This window comes from Nerophis lumbriciformis, linkage group LG16 (assembly GCF_033978685.3).
Source record: "Nerophis lumbriciformis linkage group LG16, RoL_Nlum_v2.1, whole genome shotgun sequence".
Classification (NCBI taxonomy): domain Eukaryota; kingdom Metazoa; phylum Chordata; class Actinopteri; order Syngnathiformes; family Syngnathidae; genus Nerophis; species Nerophis lumbriciformis.
In genome coordinates, this window is record NC_084563.2 from 5,775,038 (window position 1) to 5,796,521 (window position 21,484).

Genomic DNA, 21,484 nt, shown 5'->3' on the forward strand with positions numbered 1-21,484 from the left:
TGACGTTTTGAGACATTTTATACAACTACAGCACCAGGAATGTGCTGCTGAAGCTAGTTCGTTTTTTTGAATTTTTCGTAAGGGACCCTAACCCTAACCCTAACCCTAACCCTAACCCTAACCCTAACCCTAACCCTAACCCTAACCCTAACCCTAACCCTATCACCCCTTACGACATTTTAGCAACATTTTTTTTCTGTAAAATATGCATTTTCTTCCATTTTTAGGTTGTGTCGGGACTCCTGATGACGTTTTGAGACATTTTATACAACTACAGCACCAGAAATGTGCTGCTGAGGCTAGTCCGTGTTTTTAAAGTTTTCGTAAGGGTCCCCCCTTTTGACATTTTAGCAAACATTTTTTTCCGTAAAACCTTTTTTTTTTTTCATTTTCAGGTTGTGTCGGGACTCCTGATGACGTTTTGAAACATTTTATACAACTACAGCACCAGAAATGTGCTGCTGAAGCTAGTCCGTTTTTTTGAATTTTTCGTAAGGGTCCCCCCTTACGACATTTTAGCAAAACATTTTTTCCACAAAATATGCATTTTCTTCAATTTTTACGTTGTGTCGGGACTCCTGATGACGTTTTGAAACATTTTATACAACTACAGCACCAGAAATGTGCTGCTGAAGCTAGTCCGTTTTTTTGAATTTTTCGTAAGGGTCGGCCCTTATGACATTTTAGCAATTTTTTTTTTCTGTAAAATATGCATTTCCTTCCATTTTTAGGTTGTGTCGGGACTCCTGATGACGTTTTGAGACATTTTATACAACTACAGCACCAGAATTGTGCTGCTGAAGCTCGTCCGTTTTTTTGAATTTTTCGTAAGGGTCCCCCCTTACGACATTTTAGCAAAACATTTTTTCCACAAAATATGCATTTTCTTCCATTTTTAGGTTGTGTCGGGACTCCTGATGACGTTTTGAGACATTTTATACAACTACAGCACCAGGAATGTGCTGCTGAAGCAAGTCCGTTTTTTTGAATTTTTTTGTGAGGATTCCCCCCTTACGACATTTTAGCAAACATTTTTTTTCGTAAAATATGCATTTTCTTCCATTTTCAGGTTTTGTTGGGACTTCTGGTGACGTTTTGAGACATCTCATACAACTACAGCACCAGAATTGTGCTGCTGAAGCAAGTCCGTTTTTTTGAATTTTTTGTAAGGGTCCCCCCTTACGACATTTTAGCAAACATTTCTTTTCGTAAAATATGCATTTTCTTCCATTTTCAGGTTTTTTCGGGACTTCTGATGACGTTTTGAGACATTTTATACAACTACAGCACCAGAATTGTGCTGCTAAAGCAAGTCCGTTTTTTTGAATTTTTTGTAAGGGACCCTAACCCTAACCCTAACCCTAACCCTATCCCCCCTTACGACATTTTAGCAACATTTTTTTTTCTGTAAAATATGCATTTTCTTCCATTTTTAGGTTGTGTCGGGACTCCTGATGACGTTTTGAGACATTTTATACAACTACAACACCAGAAATGTGCTGCTGAAGCAAGTCCGTTTTTTTGAATTTTTCGTTTTAGCAAACAATTTTTTCCGTAAAACCTTTTTTTTCTTCCATTTTCAGGTTGTCGGAACTCCTGATGACGTTTTGAGACATTTTATACAACTACAGCACCAGAATTGTGCTGCTGAAGCTAGTCCGTTATTTTGAATTTTTCGTAAGGGTCGCCCCTTATGACATTTTAGCAATTTTTTTTTTCTGTAAAATATGCATTTCCTTCCATTTTTAGGTTGTGTCGGGACTCCTGATGACGTTTTGAGACATTTTATACAACTACAGCACCAGAAATGTCCTGCTGAAGCTAGTCCGTTTTTTTGAATTTTTCGTAAGGGACCCTAACCCTAACCCTAACCCTAACCCTAACCCTAACCCTAACCCTATCCCCCCTTACGACATTTTAGCAAAACATTTTTTCCACAAAATATGCATTTTCTTCCATTTTTAGGTTGTGTCGGGACTCCTGATGACGTTTTGAGACATTTTATACAACTACAGCACCAGAATTGTGCTGCTGAAGCTAGTCCGTTATTTTGAATTTTTTGTGAGGGTCCCCCCTTAGGACATTTAAGCAAAAAATTTTTTCCCGCAAAACCTTTTTTTTCTTCCATTTTCAGGTTGTGTCGGGACTCCTGATGACGTTTTGAGACATTTTATACAACTACAGCACCAGGAATGTGCTGCTGAAGCTAGTTCGTTTTTTTGAATTTTTCGTAAGGGACCCTAACCCTAACCCTAACCCTAACCCTAACCCTAACCCTAACCCTAACCCTATCCCCCCTTACGACATTTTAGCAACATTTTTTTTCTGTAAAATATGCATTTTCTTCCATTTTTAGGTTGTGTCGGGACTCCTGATGACGTTTTGAGACATTTTATACAACTACAACACCAGAAATGTGCTGCTGAAGCAAGTCCGTTTTTTTGAATTTTTCGTTTTAGCAAACAATTTTTTCCGTAAAACCTTTTTTTTCTTCCATTTTCAGGTTGTCGGAACTCCTGATGACGTTTTGAGACATTTTATACAACTACAGCACCAGAAATGTGCTGCTGAGGCTAGTCCGTGTTTTTAAATTTTTCGTAAGGGTCCCCCCTTACGACTTTTTAGCAAACATTTTTTTCCGTAAACCCTTTTTTTTCTTCCATTTTTAGGTTGTGTCGGGACTCCTGATGACGTTTTGAGACAATTTATACAACTACAGCACAAAAAATGTGCTGCTGAAGCTAGTCAATTTTTTTGAATTTTTTGTAAGGGTCCCCCCTTACGACATTTTAGCAAACATTTTTTTTCGTAAAAAATGCATTTTCTTCCATTTTCAGGTTTTGTTGGACTCCTGATGACGTTTTGAGACATCTCCTACAATTACAACACAAGAAATGTGCTTCTGAAGTAAGTCCATTTTTTGGAATTTTTTGTAAGGGTCCCCCTTACGACATTTTAGCAAAAAAATGTTTTCGTAAAATATACATTTTCTTCCATTTTCAGGTTTTGTTGGGACTCCTGATAACATTTTGAGACATCTCCTACAACTACAGCACCAGAATTGTGCTGCTGAAGCAAGTCCGTTTTTTTTAAATTTTTTGTAAGGGTCCCCGCTTTTGACATTTTAGCAAAAAATTTTTTCCATAAAACCTTTTTTTTTTTTCATTTTCAGGTTGTGTCGGGACTCCTGATGACGTTTTGAGACATTTTATACAACTACAGCACCAGAAATGTGCTGCTGAAGCTAGTTCGTTTTTTTGAATTTTTCGTAAGGGACCCTAACCCTAACCCTAACCCTAACCCTATCCCCCCTTACGACATTTTAGCAAAACATTTTTTCCACAAAATATGCATTTTCTTCCATTTTTAGGTTGTGTCGGGACTCCTGATGACGTTTTGAGACATTTTATACAACTACAGCACCAGAATTGTGCTGCTGAAGCTAGTCCGTTATTTTGAATTTTTCGTAAGGGTCGCCCCTTATGACATTTTAGCAATTTTTTTTTTCTGTAAAATATGCATTTCCTTCCATTTTTAGGTTGTGTCGGGACTCCTGATGACGTTTTGAGACATTTTATACAACTACAGCACCAGGAATGTGCTGCTGAAGCTAGTTCGTTTTTTTGAATTTTTCGTAAGGGACCCTAACCCTAACCCTAACCCTAACCCTAACCCTAACCCTATCCCCCATTACGACATTTTAGCAAAACATTTTTTCCACAAAATATGCATTTTCTTCCATTTTTAGGTTGTGTCGGGACTCCTGATGACGTTTTGAGACATTTTATACAACTACAGCACCAGAATTGTGCTGCTGAAGCTAGTCCGTTATTTTGAATTTTTTGTGAGGGTCCCCCCTTAGGACATTTAAGCAAAACATTTTTTCCCGCAAAACCTTTTTTTTCTTCCATTTTCAGGTTGTGTCGGGACTCCTGATGACGTTTTGAGACATTTTATACAACTACAGCACCAGGAATGTGCTGCTGAAGCTAGTTCGTTTTTTTGAATTTTTCGTAAGGGACCCTAACCCTAACCCTAACCCTAACCCTAACCCTAACCCTAACCCTAACCCTATCCCCCCTTACGACATTTTAGCAAAACATTTTTTCCACAAAATATGCATTTTCTTCCATTTTTAGGTTGTGTCGGGACTCCTGATGACGTTTTGAGACATTTTATACAACTACAGCACCAGAATTGTGCTGCTGAAGCTAGTCCGTTATTTTGAATTTTTTGTGAGGGTCCCCCCTTAGGACATTTAAGCAAACATTTTTTTCCCGCAAAACCTTTTTTTTCTTCCATTTTCAGGTTGTGTCGGGACTCCTGATGACGTTTTGAGACATTTTATACAACTACAGCACCAGGAATGTGCTGCTGAAGCTAGTTCGTTTTTTTGAATTTTTCGTAAGGGACCCTAACCCTAACCCTAACCCTAACCCTAACCAAAAAAGTCCATTTTTTTGAATTTTTTGTAAGGGTCCCCCTTACGACATTTTAGCAAAAAAATGTTTTCGTAAAATATACATTTTCTTCCATTTTCAGGTTTTGTTGGGACTCCTGATAACATTTTGAGACATCTCCTACAACTACAGCACCAGAATTGTGCTGCTGAAGCAAGTCCGTTTTTTTTAATTTTTTGTAAGGGTTCCCCCCTTTTGACATTTTAGCAAAAATTTTTTTCCATAAAACCTTTTTTTTTTTTCATTTTCAGGTTGTGTCGGGACTCCTGATGACGTTTTGAGACATTTTATACAACTACAGCACCAGAAATGTGCTGCTGAAGCTAGTCCGTTTTTTTGAATTTTTCGTAAGGGTCCCCCCTTACGACATTTTAGCAAAACATTTTTTCCACAAAATATGCATTGTCTTCCATTTTTAGGTTGTGTCGGTACTCCTGATGACGTTTTGAGACATTTTATACAACTACAGCACCAGAATTGTGCTGCTGAAGCTAGTCCGTTATTTTGAATTTTTTGTGAGGGTCCCCCCTTAGGACATTTAAGCAAAACATTTTTTCCCGCAAAACCTTTTTTTTCTTCCATTTTCAGGTTGTGTCGGGACTCCTGATGACGTTTTGAGACATTTTATACAACTACAGCACCAGGAATGTGCTGCTGAAGCTAGTTCGTTTTTTTGAATTTTTCGTAAGGGACCCTAACCCTAACCCTAACCCTAACCCTAACCCTAACCCTAACCCTAACCCTATCCCCCCTTACGACATTTTAGCAAAACATTTTTTCCACAAAATATGCATTTTCTTCCATTTTTAGGTTGTGTCGGGACTCCTGATGACGTTTTGAGACATTTTATACAACTACAGCACCAGAATTGTGTTGCTGAAGCTAGTCCGTTATTTTAAATTTTTTGTGAGGGTCCCCCCTTAGGACATTTAAGCAAAAAATTTTTTCCCGCAAAACCTTTTTTTTCTTCCATATTCAGGTTGTGTCGGGACTCCTGATGACGTTTTGAGACATTTTATACAACTACAGCACCAGGAATGTGCTGCTGAAGCTAGTTCGTTTTTTTGAATTTTTCGTAAGGGACCCTAACCCTAACCCTAACCCTAACCCTATCCCCCCTTACGACATTTTAGCAACATTTTTTTTCTGTAAAATATGCATTTTCTTCCATTTTTAGGTTGTGTCGGGACTCCTGATGACGTTTTGAGACATTTTATACAACTACAACACCAGAAATGTGCTGCTGAAGCAAGTCCGTTTTTTAGAATTTTTCGTTTTAGCAAACAATTTTTTCCGTAAAACCTTTTTTTTCTTCCATTTTCAGGTTGTCGGAACTCCTGATGACGTTTTGAGACACTTTATACAACTACAGCACCAGAAATGTGCTGCTGAGGCTAGTCCGTGTTTTTAAATTTTTCGTAAGGGTACCCCCTTACGACTTTTTAGCAAACATTTTTTTCCGTAAACCCTTTTTTTTCTTCCATTTTTAGGTTGTGTCGGGACTCCTGATGACGTTTTGAGACAATTTATACAACTACAGCACAAAAAATGTGCTGCTGAAGCTAGTCCGTTTTTTTGAATTTTTCGTAAGGGTCCCCCCTTACGACATTTTAGTAAACATTTTTTTTCGTAAAAAATGCATTTTCTTCCATTTTCAGGTTTTGTTGGACTCCTGATGACGTTTTGAGACATCTCCTACAATTACAACACAAGAAATGTGCTTCTGAAATAAGTCAATTTTTTTGAATTTTTTGTAAGGGTCCCCCCTTACGACATTTTAGCAAACATTTTTTTTCGTAAAAAATGCATTTTCTTCCATTTTCAGGTTTTGTTGGACTCCTGATGACGTTTTGAGACATCTCCTACAATTACAACACAAGAAATGTGCTTCTGAAGTAAGTCCATTTTTTGGAATTTTTTGTAAGGGTCCCCCTTACGACATTTTAGCAAAAAAATGTTTTCGTAAAATATACATTTTCTTCCATTTTCAGGTTTTGTTGGGACTCCTGATAACATTTTGAGACATCTCCTACAACTACAGCACCAGAATTGTGCTGCTGAAGCAAGTCCGTTTTTTTTAAATTTTTTGTAAGGGTCCCCCCTTTTGACATTTTAGCAAAAAATTTTTTCCATAAAACCTTTTTTTTTTTTCATTTTCAGGTTGTGTCGGGACTCCTGATGACGTTTTGAGACATTTTATACAACTACAGCACCAGAAATGTGCTGCTGAAGCTAGTTCGTTTTTTTGAATTTTTCGTAAGGGACCCTAACCCTAACCCTAACCCTAACCCTATCCCCCCTTACGACATTTTAGCAAAACATTTTTTCCACAAAATATGCATTTTCTTCCATTTTTAGGTTGTGTCGGGACTCCTGATGACGTTTTGAGACATTTTATACAACTACAGCACCAGAATTGTGCTGCTGAAGCTAGTCCGTTATTTTGAATTTTTCGTAAGGGTCGCCCCTTATGACATTTTAGCAATTTTTTTTTTCTGTAAAATATGCATTTCCTTCCATTTTTAGGTTGTGTCGGGACTCCTGATGACGTTTTGAGACATTTTATACAACTACAGCACCAGGAATGTGCTGCTGAAGCTAGTTCGTTTTTTTGAATTTTTCGTAAGGGACCCTAACCCTAACCCTAACCCTAACCCTAACCCTAACCCTATCCCCCATTACGACATTTTAGCAAAACATTTTTTCCACAAAATATGCATTTTCTTCCATTTTTAGGTTGTGTCGGGACTCCTGATGACGTTTTGAGACATTTTATACAACTACAGCACCAGAATTGTGCTGCTGAAGCTAGTCCGTTATTTTGAATTTTTTGTGAGGGTCCCCCCTTAGGACATTTAAGCAAACATTTTTTTCCCGCAAAACCTTTTTTTTCTTCCATTTTCAGGTTGTGTCGGGACTCCTGATGACGTTTTGAGACATTTTATACAACTACAGCACCAGGAATGTGCTGCTGAAGCTAGTTCGTTTTTTTGAATTTTTCGTAAGGGACCCTAACCCTAACCCTAACCCTAACCCTAACCAAAAAAGTCCATTTTTTTGAATTTTTTGTAAGGGTCCCCCTTACGACATTTTAGCAAAAAAATGTTTTCGTAAAATATACATTTTCTTCCATTTTCAGGTTTTGTTGGGACTCCTGATAACATTTTGAGACATCTCCTACAACTACAGCACCAGAATTGTGCTGCTGAAGCAAGTCCGTTTTTTTTAATTTTTTGTAAGGGTTCCCCCCTTTTGACATTTTAGCAAAATTTTTTTTCCATAAAACCTTTTTTTTTTTTCATTTTCAGGTTGTGTCGGGACTCCTGATGACGTTTTGAGACATTTTATACAACTACAGCACCAGAAATGTGCTGCTGAAGCTAGTCCGTTTTTTTGTATTTTTCGTAAGGGTCCCCCCTTACGACATTTTAGCAAAACATTTTTTCCACAAAATATGCATTGTCTTCCATTTTTAGGTTGTGTCGGTACTCCTGATGACGTTTTGAGACATTTTATACAACTACAGCACCAGAATTGTGCTGCTGAAGCTAGTCCGTTATTTTGAATTTTTTGTGAGGGTCCCCCCTTAGGACATTTAAGCAAAACATTTTTTCCCGCAAAACCTTTTTTTTCTTCCATTTTCAGGTTGTGTCGGGACTCCTGATGACGTTTTGAGACATTTTATACAACTACAGCACCAGGAATGTGCTGCTGAAGCTAGTTCGTTTTTTTGAATTTTTCGTAAGGGACCCTAACCCTAACCCTAACCCTAACCCTAACCCTAACCCTAACCCTAACCCTATCCCCCCTTACGACATTTTAGCAAAACATTTTTTCCACAAAATATGCATTTTCTTCCATTTTTAGGTTGTGTCGGGACTCCTGATGACGTTTTGAGACATTTTATACAACTACAGCACCAGAATTGTGTTGCTGAAGCTAGTCCGTTATTTTTAATTTTTTGTGAGGGTCCCCCCTTAGGACATTTAAGCAAAAAATTTTTTCCCGCAAAACCTTTTTTTTCTTCCATATTCAGGTTGTGTCGGGACTCCTGATGACGTTTTGAGACATTTTATACAACTACAGCACCAGGAATGTGCTGCTGAAGCTAGTTCGTTTTTTTGAATTTTTCGTAAGGGACCCTAACCCTAACCCTAACCCTAACCCTATCCCCCCTTACGACATTTTAGCAACATTTTTTTTCTGTAAAATATGCATTTTCTTCCATTTTTAGGTTGTGTCGGGACTCCTGATGACGTTTTGAGACATTTTATACAACTACAACACCAGAAATGTGCTGCTGAAGCAAGTCCGTTTTTTAGAATTTTTCGTTTTAGCAAACAATTTTTTCCGTAAAACCTTTTTTTTCTTCCATTTTCAGGTTGTCGGAACTCCTGATGACGTTTTGAGACATTTTATACAACTACAGCACCAGAAATGTGCTGCTGAGGCTAGTCCGTGTTTTTAAATTTTTCGTAAGGGTACCCCCTTACGACTTTTTAGCAAACATTTTTTTCCGTAAACCCTTTTTTTTCTTCCATTTTTAGGTTGTGTCGGGACTCCTGATGACGTTTTGAGACAATTTATACAACTACAGCACAAAAAATGTGCTGCTGAAGCTAGTCCGTTTTTTTGAATTTTTCGTAAGGGTCCCCCCTTACGACATTTTAGTAAACATTTTTTTTCGTAAAAAATGCATTTTCTTCCATTTTCAGGTTTTGTTGGACTCCTGATGACGTTTTGAGACATCTCCTACAATTACAACACAAGAAATGTGCTTCTGAAATAAGTCAATTTTTTTGAATTTTTTGTAAGGGTCCCCCCTTACGACATTTTAGCAAACATTTTTTTTCGTAAAAAATGCATTTTCTTCCATTTTCAGGTTTTGTTGGACTCCTGATGACGTTTTGAGACATCTCCTACAATTACAACACAAGAAATGTGCTTCTGAAGTAAGTCCATTTTTTGGAATTTTTTGTAAGGGTCCCCCTTACGACATTTTAGCAAAAAAATGTTTTCGTAAAATATACATTTTCTTCCATTTTCAGGTTTTGTTGGGACTCCTGATAACATTTTGAGACATCTCCTACAACTACAGCACCAGAATTGTGCTGCTGAAGCAAGTCCGTTTTTTTTAAATTTTTTGTAAGGGTCCCCCCTTTTGACATTTTAGCAAAATTTTTTTTCCATAAAACCTTTTTTTTTTTTCATTTTCAGGTTGTGTCGGGACTCCTGATGACGTTTTGAGACATTTTATACAACTACAGCACCAGAAATGTGCTGCTGAAGCTAGTTCGTTTTTTTGAATTTTTCGTAAGGGACCCTAACCCTAACCCTAACCCTAACCCTATCCCCCCTTACGACATTTTAGCAAAACATTTTTTCCACAAAATATGCATTTTCTTCCATTTTTAGGTTGTGTCGGGACTCCTGATGACGTTTTGAGACATTTTATACAACTACAGCACCAGAATTGTGCTGCTGAAGCTAGTCCGTTATTTTGAATTTTTCGTAAGGGTCGCCCCTTATGACATTTTAGCAATTTTTTTTTTCTGTAAAATATGCATTTCCTTCCATTTTTAGGTTGTGTCGGGACTCCTGATGACGTTTTGAGACATTTTATACAACTACAGCACCAGGAATGTGCTGCTGAAGCTAGTTCGTTTTTTTGAATTTTTCGTAAGGGACCCTAACCCTAACCCTAACCCTAACCCTAACCCTAACCCTATCCCCCATTACGACATTTTAGCAAAACATTTTTTCCACAAAATATGCATTTTCTTCCATTTTTAGGTTGTGTCGGGACTCCTGATGACGTTTTGAGACATTTTATACAACTACAGCACCAGAATTGTGCTGCTGAAGCTAGTCCGTTATTTTGAATTTTTTGTGAGGGTCCCCCCTTAGGACATTTAAGCAAACATTTTTTTCCCGCAAAACCTTTTTTTTCTTCCATTTTCAGGTTGTGTCGGGACTCCTGATGACGTTTTGAGACATTTTATACAACTACAGCACCAGGAATGTGCTGCTGAAGCTAGTTCGTTTTTTTGAATTTTTCGTAAGGGACCCTAACCCTAACCCTAACCCTAACCCTAACCAAAAAAGTCCATTTTTTTGAATTTTTTGTAAGGGTCCCCCTTACGACATTTTAGCAAAAAAATGTTTTCGTAAAATATACATTTTCTTCCATTTTCAGGTTTTGTTGGGACTCCTGATAACATTTTGAGACATCTCCTACAACTACAGCACCAGAATTGTGCTGCTGAAGCAAGTCCGTTTTTTTTAATTTTTTGTAAGGGTTCCCCCCTTTTGACATTTTAGCAAAATTTTTTTTCCATAAAACCTTTTTTTTTTTTCATTTTCAGGTTGTGTCGGGACTCCTGATGACGTTTTGAGACATTTTATACAACTACAGCACCAGAAATGTGCTGCTGAAGCTAGTCCGTTTTTTTGAATTTTTCGTAAGGGTCCCCCCTTACGACATTTTAGCAAAACATTTTTTCCACAAAATATGCATTGTCTTCCATTTTTAGGTTGTGTCGGTACTCCTGATGACGTTTTGAGACATTTTATACAACTACAGCACCAGAATTGTGCTGCTGAAGCTAGTCCGTTATTTTGAATTTTTTGTGAGGGTCCCCCCTTAGGACATTTAAGCAAAACATTTTTTCCCGCAAAACCTTTTTTTTCTTCCATTTTCAGGTTGTGTCGGGACTCCTGATGACGTTTTGAGACATTTTATACAACTACAGCACCAGGAATGTGCTGCTGAAGCTAGTTCGTTTTTTTGAATTTTTCGTAAGGGACCCTAACCCTAACCCTAACCCTAACCCTAACCCTAACCCTAACCCTAACCCTATCCCCCCTTACGACATTTTAGCAAAACATTTTTTCCACAAAATATGCATTTTCTTCCATTTTTAGGTTGTGTCGGGACTCCTGATGACGTTTTGAGACATTTTATACAACTACAGCACCAGAATTGTGTTGCTGAAGCTAGTCCGTTATTTTGAATTTTTTGTGAGGGTCCCCCCTTAGGACATTTAAGCAAAAAAATTTTTCCCGCAAAACCTTTTTTTTCTTCCATATTCAGGTTGTGTCGGGACTCCTGATGACGTTTTGAGACATTTTATACAACTACAGCACCAGGAATGTGCTGCTGAAGCTAGTTCGTTTTTTTGAATTTTTCGTAAGGGACCCTAACCCTAACCCTAACCCTAACCCTATCCCCCCTTACGACATTTTAGCAACATTTTTTTTCTGTAAAATATGCATTTTCTTCCATTTTTAGGTTGTGTCGGGACTCCTGATGACGTTTTGAGACATTTTATACAACTACAACACCAGAAATGTGCTGCTGAAGCAAGTCCGTTTTTTAGAATTTTTCGTTTTAGCAAACAATTTTTTCCGTAAAACCTTTTTTTTCTTCCATTTTCAGGTTGTCGGAACTCCTGATGACGTTTTGAGACATTTTATACAACTACAGCACCAGAAATGTGCTGCTGAGGCTAGTCCGTGTTTTTAAATTTTTCGTAAGGGTACCCCCTTACGACTTTTTAGCAAACATTTTTTTCCGTAAACCCTTTTTTTTCTTCCATTTTTAGGTTGTGTCGGGACTCCTGATGACGTTTTGAGACAATTTATACAACTACAGCACAAAAAATGTGCTGCTGAAGCTAGTCCGTTTTTTTGAATTTTTCGTAAGGGTCCCCCCTTACGACATTTTAGCAAACTTTTTTTTTCGTAAAAAATGCATTTTCTTCCATTTTCAGGTTTTGTTGGACTCCTGATGACGTTTTGAGACATCTCCTACAATTACAACACAAGAAATGTGCTTCTGAAGTAAGTCCATTTTTTGGAATTTTTTGTAAGGGTCCCCCTTACGACATTTTAGCAAAAAAATGTTTTCGTAAAATATACATTTTCTTCCATTTTCAGGTTTTGTTGGGACTCCTGATAACATTTTGAGACATCTCCTACAACTACAGCACCAGAATTGTGCTGCTGAAGCAAGTCCGTTTTTTTAAAAATTTTTTGTAAGGGTCCCCCCTTTTGACATTTTAGCAAAAAAATTTTTCCATAAAACCTTTTTTTTTTTTTCATTTTCAGGTTGTGTCGGGACTCCTGATGACGTTTTGAGACATTTTATACAACTACAGCACCAGAAATGTGCTGCTGAAGCTAGTTCGTTTTTTTGAATTTTTCGTAAGGGACCCTAACCCTAACCCTAACCCTAACCCTAACCCTAACCCTAACCCTAACATTTTTTGTGAATTTTTTGTAAGGGTCCCCCTTACGACATTTTAGCAAAAAAATGTTTTCGTAAAATATACATTTTCTTCCATTTTCAGGTTTTGTTGGGACTCCTGATAACATTTTGAGACATCTCCTACAACTACAGCACCAGAATTGTGCTGCTGAAGCAAGTCCGTTTTTTTTAATTTTTTGTAAGGGTTCCCCCCTTTTGACATTTTAGCAAAAATTTTTTTCCATAAAACCTTTTTTTTTTTTCATTTTCAGGTTGTGTCGGGACTCCTGATGACGTTTTGAGACATTTTATACAACTACAGCACCAGAAATGTGCTGCTGAAGCTAGTCCGTTTTTTTGAATTTTTCGTAAGGGTCCCCCCTTACGACATTTTAGCAAAACATTTTTTCCACAAAATATGCATTTTCTTCCATTTTTAGGTTGTGTCGGGACTCCTGATGACGTTTTGAGACATTTTATACAACTACAGCACCAGAATTGTGCTGCTGAAGCTAGTCCGTTATTTTGAATTTTTTGTGAGGGTCCCCCCTTAGGACATTTAAGCAAAAATTTTTTTCCCGCAAAACCTTTTTTTTCTTCCATTTTCAGGTTGTGTCGGGACTCCTGATGACGTTTTGAGACATTTTATACAACTACAGCACCAGGAATGTGCTGCTGAAGCTAGTTCGTTTTTTTGAATTTTTCGTAAGGGACCCTAACCCTAACCCTAACCCTAACCCTAACCCTAACCCTAACCCTAACCCTAACCCTAACCCTAACCCTAACCCTATCACCCCTTACGACATTTTAGCAACATTTTTTTTCTGTAAAATATGCATTTTCTTCCATTTTTAGGTTGTGTCGGGACTCCTGATGACGTTTTGAGACATTTTATACAACTACAACACCAGAAATGTGCTGCTGAAGCAAGTCCGTTTTTTTGAAATTTCCGTTTTAGCAAACAATTTTTTCCGTAAAACCTTTTTTTTCTTCCATTTTCAGGTTGTCGGAACTCCTGATGACGTTTTGAGACATTTTATACAACTACAGCACCAGAAATGTGCTGCTGAGGCTAGTCCGTGTTTTTAAATTTTTCGTAAGGGTCCCCCCTTACGACTTTTTAGCAAACATTTTTTTCCGTAAAACCTTTTTTTTTCTTCCATTTTCAGGTTGTGTCGGGACTCCTGATGACGTTTTGAGACATTTTATACAACTACAGCACCAGAAATGTGCTGCTGAGGCTAGTCCGTGTTTTTAAAGTTTTCGTAAGGGTCCCCCCTTTTGACATTTTAGCAAACATTTTTTTCCGTAAAACCTTTTTTTTTTTTCATTTTCAGGTTGTGTCGGGACTCCTGATGACGTTTTGAAACATTTTATACAACTACAGCACCAGAAATGTGCTGCTGAAGCTAGTCCGTTTTTTTGAATTTTTCGTAAGGGTCCCCCCTTACGACATTTTAGCAAAACATTTTTTCCACAAAATATGCATTTTCTTCCATTTTTACGTTGTGTCGGGACTCCTGATGACGTTTTGAAACATTTTATACAACTACAGCACCAGAAATGTGCTGCTGAAGCTAGTCCGTTTTTTTGAATTTTTCGTAAGGGTCGGCCCTTATGACATTTTAGCAATTTTTTTTTTCTGTAAAATATGCATTTCCTTCCATTTTTAGGTTGTGTCGGGACTCCTGATGACGTTTTGAGACATTTTATACAACTACAGCACCAGAATTGTGCTGCTGAAGCTCGTCCGTTTTTTTGAATTTTTCGTAAGGGTCCCCCCTTACGACATTTTAGCAAAACATTTTTTCCACAAAATATGCATTTTCTTCCATTTTTAGGTTGTGTCGGGACTCCTGATGACGTTTTGAGACATTTTATACAACTACAGCACAAGGAATGTGCTGCTGAAGCAAGTCCGTTTTTTTGAATTTTTTTGTGAGGATTCCCCCCTTACGACATTTTAGCAAACATTTTTTTTCGTAAAATATGCATTTTCTTCCATTTTCAGGTTTTGTTGGGACTTCTGGTGACGTTTTGAGACATCTCATACAACTACAGCACCAGAATTGTGCTGCTGAAGCAAGTCCGTTTTTTTGAATTTTTTGTAAGGGTCCCCCCTTACGACATTTTAGCAAACATTTCTTTTCGTAAAATATGCATTTTCTTCCATTTTCAGGTTTTTTCGGGACTTCTGATGACGTTTTGAGACATTTTATACAACTACAGCACCAGAATTGTGCTGCTAAAGCAAGTCCGTTTTTTTGAATTTTTTGTAAGGGACCCTAACCCTAACCCTAACCCTAACCCTAACCCTATCCCCCCTTACGACATTTTAGCAACATTTTTTTTCTGTAAAATATGCATTTTCTTCCATTTTTAGGTTGTGTCGGGACTCCTGATGACGTTTTGAGACATTTTATACAACTACAACACCAGAAATGTGCTGCTGAAGCAAGTCCGTTTTTTTGAATTTTTCGTTTTAGCAAACAATTTTTTCCGTAAAACCTTTTTTTTCTTCCATTTTCAGGTTGTCGGAACTCCTGATGACGTTTTGAGACATTTTATACAACTACAGCACCAGAATTGTGCTGCTGAAGCTAGTCCGTTATTTTGAATTTTTCGTAAGGGTCGCCCCTTATGACATTTTAGCAATTTTTTTTTTCTGTAAAATATGCATTTCCTTCCATTTTTAGGTTGTGTCGGGACTCCTGATGACGTTTTGAGACATTTTATACAACTACAGCACCAGAAATGTCCTGCTGAAGCTAGTCCGTTTTTTTGAATTTTTCGTAAGGGACCCTAACCCTAACCCTAACCCTAACCCTAACCCTAACCCTATCCCCCCTTACGACATTTTAGCAAAACATTTTTTCCACAAAATATGCATTTTCTTCCATTTTTAGGTTGTGTCGGGACTCCTGATGACGTTTTGAGACATTTTATACAACTACAGCACCAGAATTGTGCTGCTGAAGCTAGTCCGTTATTTTGAATTTTTTGTGAGGGTCCCCCCTTAGGACATTTAAGCAAAAAAAAATTTCCCGCAAAACCTTTTTTTTCTTCCATTTTCAGGTTGTGTCGGGACTCCTGATGACGTTTTGAGACATTTTATACAACTACAGCACCAGGAATGTGCTGCTGAAGCTAGTTCGTTTTTTTGAATTTTTCGTAAGGGACCCTAACCCTAACCCTAACCCTAACCCTAACCCTAACCCTAACCCTAACCCTAACCCTAACCCTATCCCCCCTTACGACATTTTAGCAACATTTTTTTTCTGTAAAATATGCATTTTCTTCCATTTTTAGGTTGTGTCGGGACTCCTGATGACGTTTTGAGACATTTTATACAACTACAACACCAGAAATGTGCTGCTGAAGCAAGTCCGTTTTTTTTGAATTTTTCGTTTTAGCAAACAATTTTTTCCGTAAAACCTTTTTTTTCTTCCATTTTCAGGTTGTCGGAACTCCTGATGACGTTTTGAGACATTTTATACAACTACAGCACCAGAAATGTGCTGCTGAGGCTAGTCCGTGTTTTTAAATTTTTCGTAAGGGTCCCCCCTTACGACTTTTTAGCAAACATTTTTTTCCGTAAACCCTTTTTTTTCTTCCATTTTTAGGTTGTGTCGGGACTCCTGATGACGTTTTGAGACAATTTATACAACTACAGCACAAAAAATGTGCTGCTGAAGCTAGTCCGTTTTTTTGAATTTTTCGTAAGGGTCCCCCCTTACGACATTTTAGTAAACATTTTTTTTCGTAAAAAATGCATTTTCTTCCATTTTCAGGTTTTGTTGGACTCCTGATGACGTTTTGAGACATCTCCTACAATTACAACACAAGAAATGTGCTTCTGAAATAAGTCAATTTTTTTGAATTTTTTGTAAGGGTCCCCCTTACGACATTTTAGCAAAAAAATGTTTTCGTAAAATATACATTTTCTTCCATTTTCAGGTTTTGTTGGGACTCCTGATAACATTTTGAGACATCTCCTACAACTACAGCACCAGAATTGTGCTGCTGAAGCAAGTCCGTTTTTTTAAATTTTTTGTAAGGGTCCCCCCTTTTGACATTTTAGCAAAAATTTTTTTCCATAAAACCTTTTTTTTTTTTTTCATTTTCAGGTTGTGTCGGGACTCCTGATGACGTTTTGAGACATTTTATACAACTACAGCACCAGAAATGTGCTGCTGAAGCTAGTCCGTTTTTTTGAATTTTTCGTAAGGGTCCCCCCTTACGACATTTTAGCAAAACATTTTTTCCACAAAATATGCATTTTCTTCCATTTTTAGGTTGTGTCGGGACTCCTGATGACGTTTTGAGACATTTTATACAACTACAGCACCAGAATTGTGCTGCTGAAGCTAGTCCGTTATTTTGAATTTTTTGTAAGGGTCCCCCCTTAGGACATTTAAGTAAAACATTTTTTCCCGCAAAACCTTTTTTTTCTTCTATTTTCAGGTTGTGTCGGGACTCCTGATGACGTTTTGAGACATTTTATACAACTACAGCACCAGGAATGTGCTGCTGAAGCTAGTTCGTTTTTTTGAATTTTTCGTAAGGGACCCTAACCCGAACCCTAACCCTAACCCTAACCCTATCCCCCCTTACGACATTTTAGCAACATTTTTTTTCTGTAAAATATGCATTTTCTTCCATTTTTAGGTTGTGTCGGGACTCCTGATGACGTTTTGAGACATTTTATACAACTACAACACCAGAAATGTGCTGCTGAAGCAAGTCCGTTTTTTTGAATTTTTCGTTTTAGCAAACAATTTTTTCCGTAAAACCTTTTTTTTCTTCCATTTTCAGGTTGTCGGAACTCCTGATGACGTTTTGAGACATTTTATACAACTACAGCACCAGAAATGTGCTGCTGAGGCTAGTCCGTGTTTTTAAATTTTTCGTAAGGGTCCCCCCTTACGACTTTTTAGCAAACATTTTTTTCCGTAAACCCTTTTTTTTCTTCCATTTTCAGGTTGTGTCGGGACTCCTGATGACGTTTTGAGACATTTTATACAACTACAGCACCAGAAATGTGCTGCTGAGGCTAGTCCGTGTTTTTAAATTTTTCGTAAGGGTCCCCCCTTACGACTTTTTAGCAAACATTTTTTTCCGTAAACCCTTTTTTTTCTTCCATTTTTAGGTTGTGTCGGGACTCCTGATGACGTTTTGAGACCATTTATACAACTACAGCACAAAAAATGTGCTGCTGAAGCTAGTCCGTTTTTTTGAATTTTTCGTAAGGGTCCCCCCTTACGACATTTTAGCAAACATTTTTTTTCGTAAAAAATGCATTTTCTTCCATTTTCAGGTTTTGTTGGACTCCTGATGACGTTTTGAGACATCTCCTACAATTACAACACAAGAAATGTGCTTCTGAAGTAAGTCCATTTTTTTGAATTTTTTGTAAGGGTCCCCCTTACGACATTTTAGCAAAAAAATGTTTTCGTAAAATATACATTTTCTTCCATTTTCAGGTTTTGTTGGGACTCCTGATAACATTTTGAGACATCTCCTACAACTACAGCACCAGAATTGTGCTGCTGAAGCAAGTCCGTTTTTTTTAATTTTTTGTAAGGGTCCCCCCTTTTGACATTTTAGCAAAAATTTTTTTCCATAAAACCTTTTTTTTTCATTTTTAGGTTGTGTCGGGACTCCTGATGACGTTTTGAGACATTTTATACAACTACAGCACCAGGAATGTGCTGCTGAAGCTAGTTCGTTTTTTTGAATTTTTCGTAAGGGACCCTAACCCTAACCCTAACCCTAACCCTAACCCTAACCCTAACCCTATCCACCCTTACGACATTTTAGCAACATTTTTTTTCTGTAAAATATGCATTTTCTTCCATTTTTAGGTTGTGTCGGGACTCCTGATGACGTTTTGAGACATTTTATACAACTACAACACCAGAAATGTGCTGCTGAAGCAAGTCCGTTTTTTTGAATTTTTCGTTTTAGCAAACAATTTTTTCCGTAAAACCTTTTTTTTCTTCCATTTTCAGGTTGTCGGAACTCCTGATGACGTTTTGAGACATTTTATACAACTACAGCACCAGAAATGTGCTGCTGAGGCTAGTCCGTGTTTTTAAATTTTTCGTAAGGGTCCCCCCTTACGACTTTTTAGCAAACATTTTTTTCCGTAAACCCTTTTTTTTCTTCCATTTTCAGGTTGTGTCGGGACTCCTGATGACATTTTGAGACATTTTATACAACTACAGCACCAGAAATGTGCTGCTGAAGCTAGTTCGTTTTTTTGAATTTTTCGTAAGGGACCCTAACCCTAACCCTAACCCTAACCGTTTTTTTGAATTTTTCGTAAGGGTCCCCCCTTACGACATTTTAGCAAAACATTTTTTCCACAAAATATGCATTTTCTTCCATTTTTAGGTTGTGTCGGGACTCCTGATGACGTTTTGAGACATTTTATACAACTACAGCACCAGAATTGTGCTGCTGAAGCTAGTCCGTTATTTTGAATTTTTTGTAAGGGTCCCCCTTAGGACATTTAAGCAAAAAAAAATTTCCCGCAAAACCTTTTTTTTCTTCCATTTTCAAGTTGTGTCGGGACTCCTGATGACGTTTTGAGACATTTTATACAACTACAGCACCAGGAATGTGCTGCTGAAGCTAGTTCGTTTTTTTGAATTTTTCGTAAGGGACCCTAACCCTAACCCTAACCCTAACCCTAACCCTAACCCTATCCCCCCTTACGACATTTTAGCAACATTTTTTTTCCTGTAAAATATGCATTTTCTTCCATTTTTAGGTTGTGTCGGGACTCCTGATGACGTTTTGAGACATTTTATACAACTACAACACCAGAAATGTGCTGCTGAAGCAAGTCCGTTTTTTTGAATTTTTCGTTTTAGCAAACAATTTTTTCCGTAAAACCTTTTTTTTCTTCCATTTTCAGGTTGTCGGAACTCCTGATGACGTTTTGAGACATTTTATACAACTACAGCACCAGAAATGTGCTGCTGAGGCTAGTCCGTGTTTTTAAATTTTTCGTAAGGGTCCCCCCTTACGACTTTTTAGCAAACATTTTTTTCCGTAAACCCTTTTTTTTCTTCCATTTTTAGGTTGTGTCGGGACTCCTGATGACGTTTTGAGACAATTTATACAACTACAGCACAAAAAATGTGCTGCTGAAGCTAGTCCGTTTTTTTGAATTTTTTGTAAGGGTCCCCCTTACGACATTTTAGCAAAAAAATGTTTTCGTAAAATATACATTTTCTTCCATTTTCAGGTTTTGTTGGGACTCCTGATAACATTTTGAGACATCTCCTACAACTACAGCACCAGAATTGTGCTGCTGAAGCAAGTCCGTTTTTTTAATTTTTTGTAAGGGTCCCCCCTTTTGACATTTTAGCAAAAATGTTTTTCCATAAAACCTTTTTTTTTTTTCATTTTCAGGTTGTGTCGGGACTCCTGATGACGTTTTGAGACATTTTATACAACTACAGCACCAGAAATGTGCTGCTGAAGCTAGTCCGTTTTTTTGAATTTTTCGTAAGGGTCCCCCCTTACGACATTTTAGCAAAACATTTTTTCCACAAAATATGCATTTTCTTCCATTTTTACGTTGTGTCGGGACTCCTGATGACGTTTTGAAACATTTTATACAACTACAGCACCAGAAATGTGCTGCTGAAGCTAGTCCGTTTTTTTGAATTTTTCGTAAGGGTCGGCCCTTATGACATTTTAGCAATTTTTTTTTTCTGTAAAATATGCATTTCCTTCCATTTTTAGGTTGTGTCGGGACTCCTGATGACGTTTTGAGACATTTTATACAACTACAGCACCAGAATTGTGCTGCTGAAGCTCGTCCGTTTTTTTGAATTTTTCGTAAGGGTCCCCCCTTACGACATTTTAGCAAAACATTTTTTCCACAAAATATGCATTTTCTTCCATTTTTAGGTTGTGTCGGGACTCCTGATGACGTTTTGAGACATTTTATACAACTACAGCACCAGGAATGTGCTGCTGAAGCAAGTCCGTTTTTTTGAATTTTTTTGTGAGGATTCCCCCCTTACGACATTTTAGCAAACATTTTTTTTCGTAAAATATGCATTTTCTTCCATTTTCAGGTTTTGTTGGGACTCCTGGTGACGTTTTGAGACATCTCATACAACTACAGCACAAGAAATGTGCTGCTGAGGCTAGTCCGTGTTTTTAAAGTTTTCGTAAGGGTCCCCCCTTACGACTTTTTAGCAAACATTTTTTTCCGTAAACCCTTTTTTTTCTTCCATTTTTAGGTTGTGTCGGGACTCCTGATGACGTTTTGAGACCATTTATACAACTACAGCACAAAAAATGTGCTGCTGAAGCTAGTCCGTTTTTTTGAATTTTTCGTAAGGGTCCCCCCTTACGACATTTTAGCAAACATTTTTTTTCGTAAAAAATGCATTTTCTTCCATTTTCAGGTTTTGTTGGACTCCTGATGACGTTTTGAGACATCTCCTACAATTACAACACAAGAAATGTGCTTCTGAAGTAAGTCCATTTTTTTGAATTTTTTGTAAGGGTCCCCCTTACGACATTTTAGCAAAAAAATGTTTTCGTAAAATATACATTTTCTTCCATTTTCAGGTTTTGTTGGGACTCCTGATAACATTTTGAGACATCTCCTACAACTACAGCACCAGAATTGTGCTGCTGAAGCAAGTCCGTTTTTTTAAATTTTTTGTAAGGGTCCCCCCTTTTGACATTTTAGCAAAAATTTTTTTCCATAAAACCTTTTTTTTTTTTCATTTTCAGGTTGTGTCGG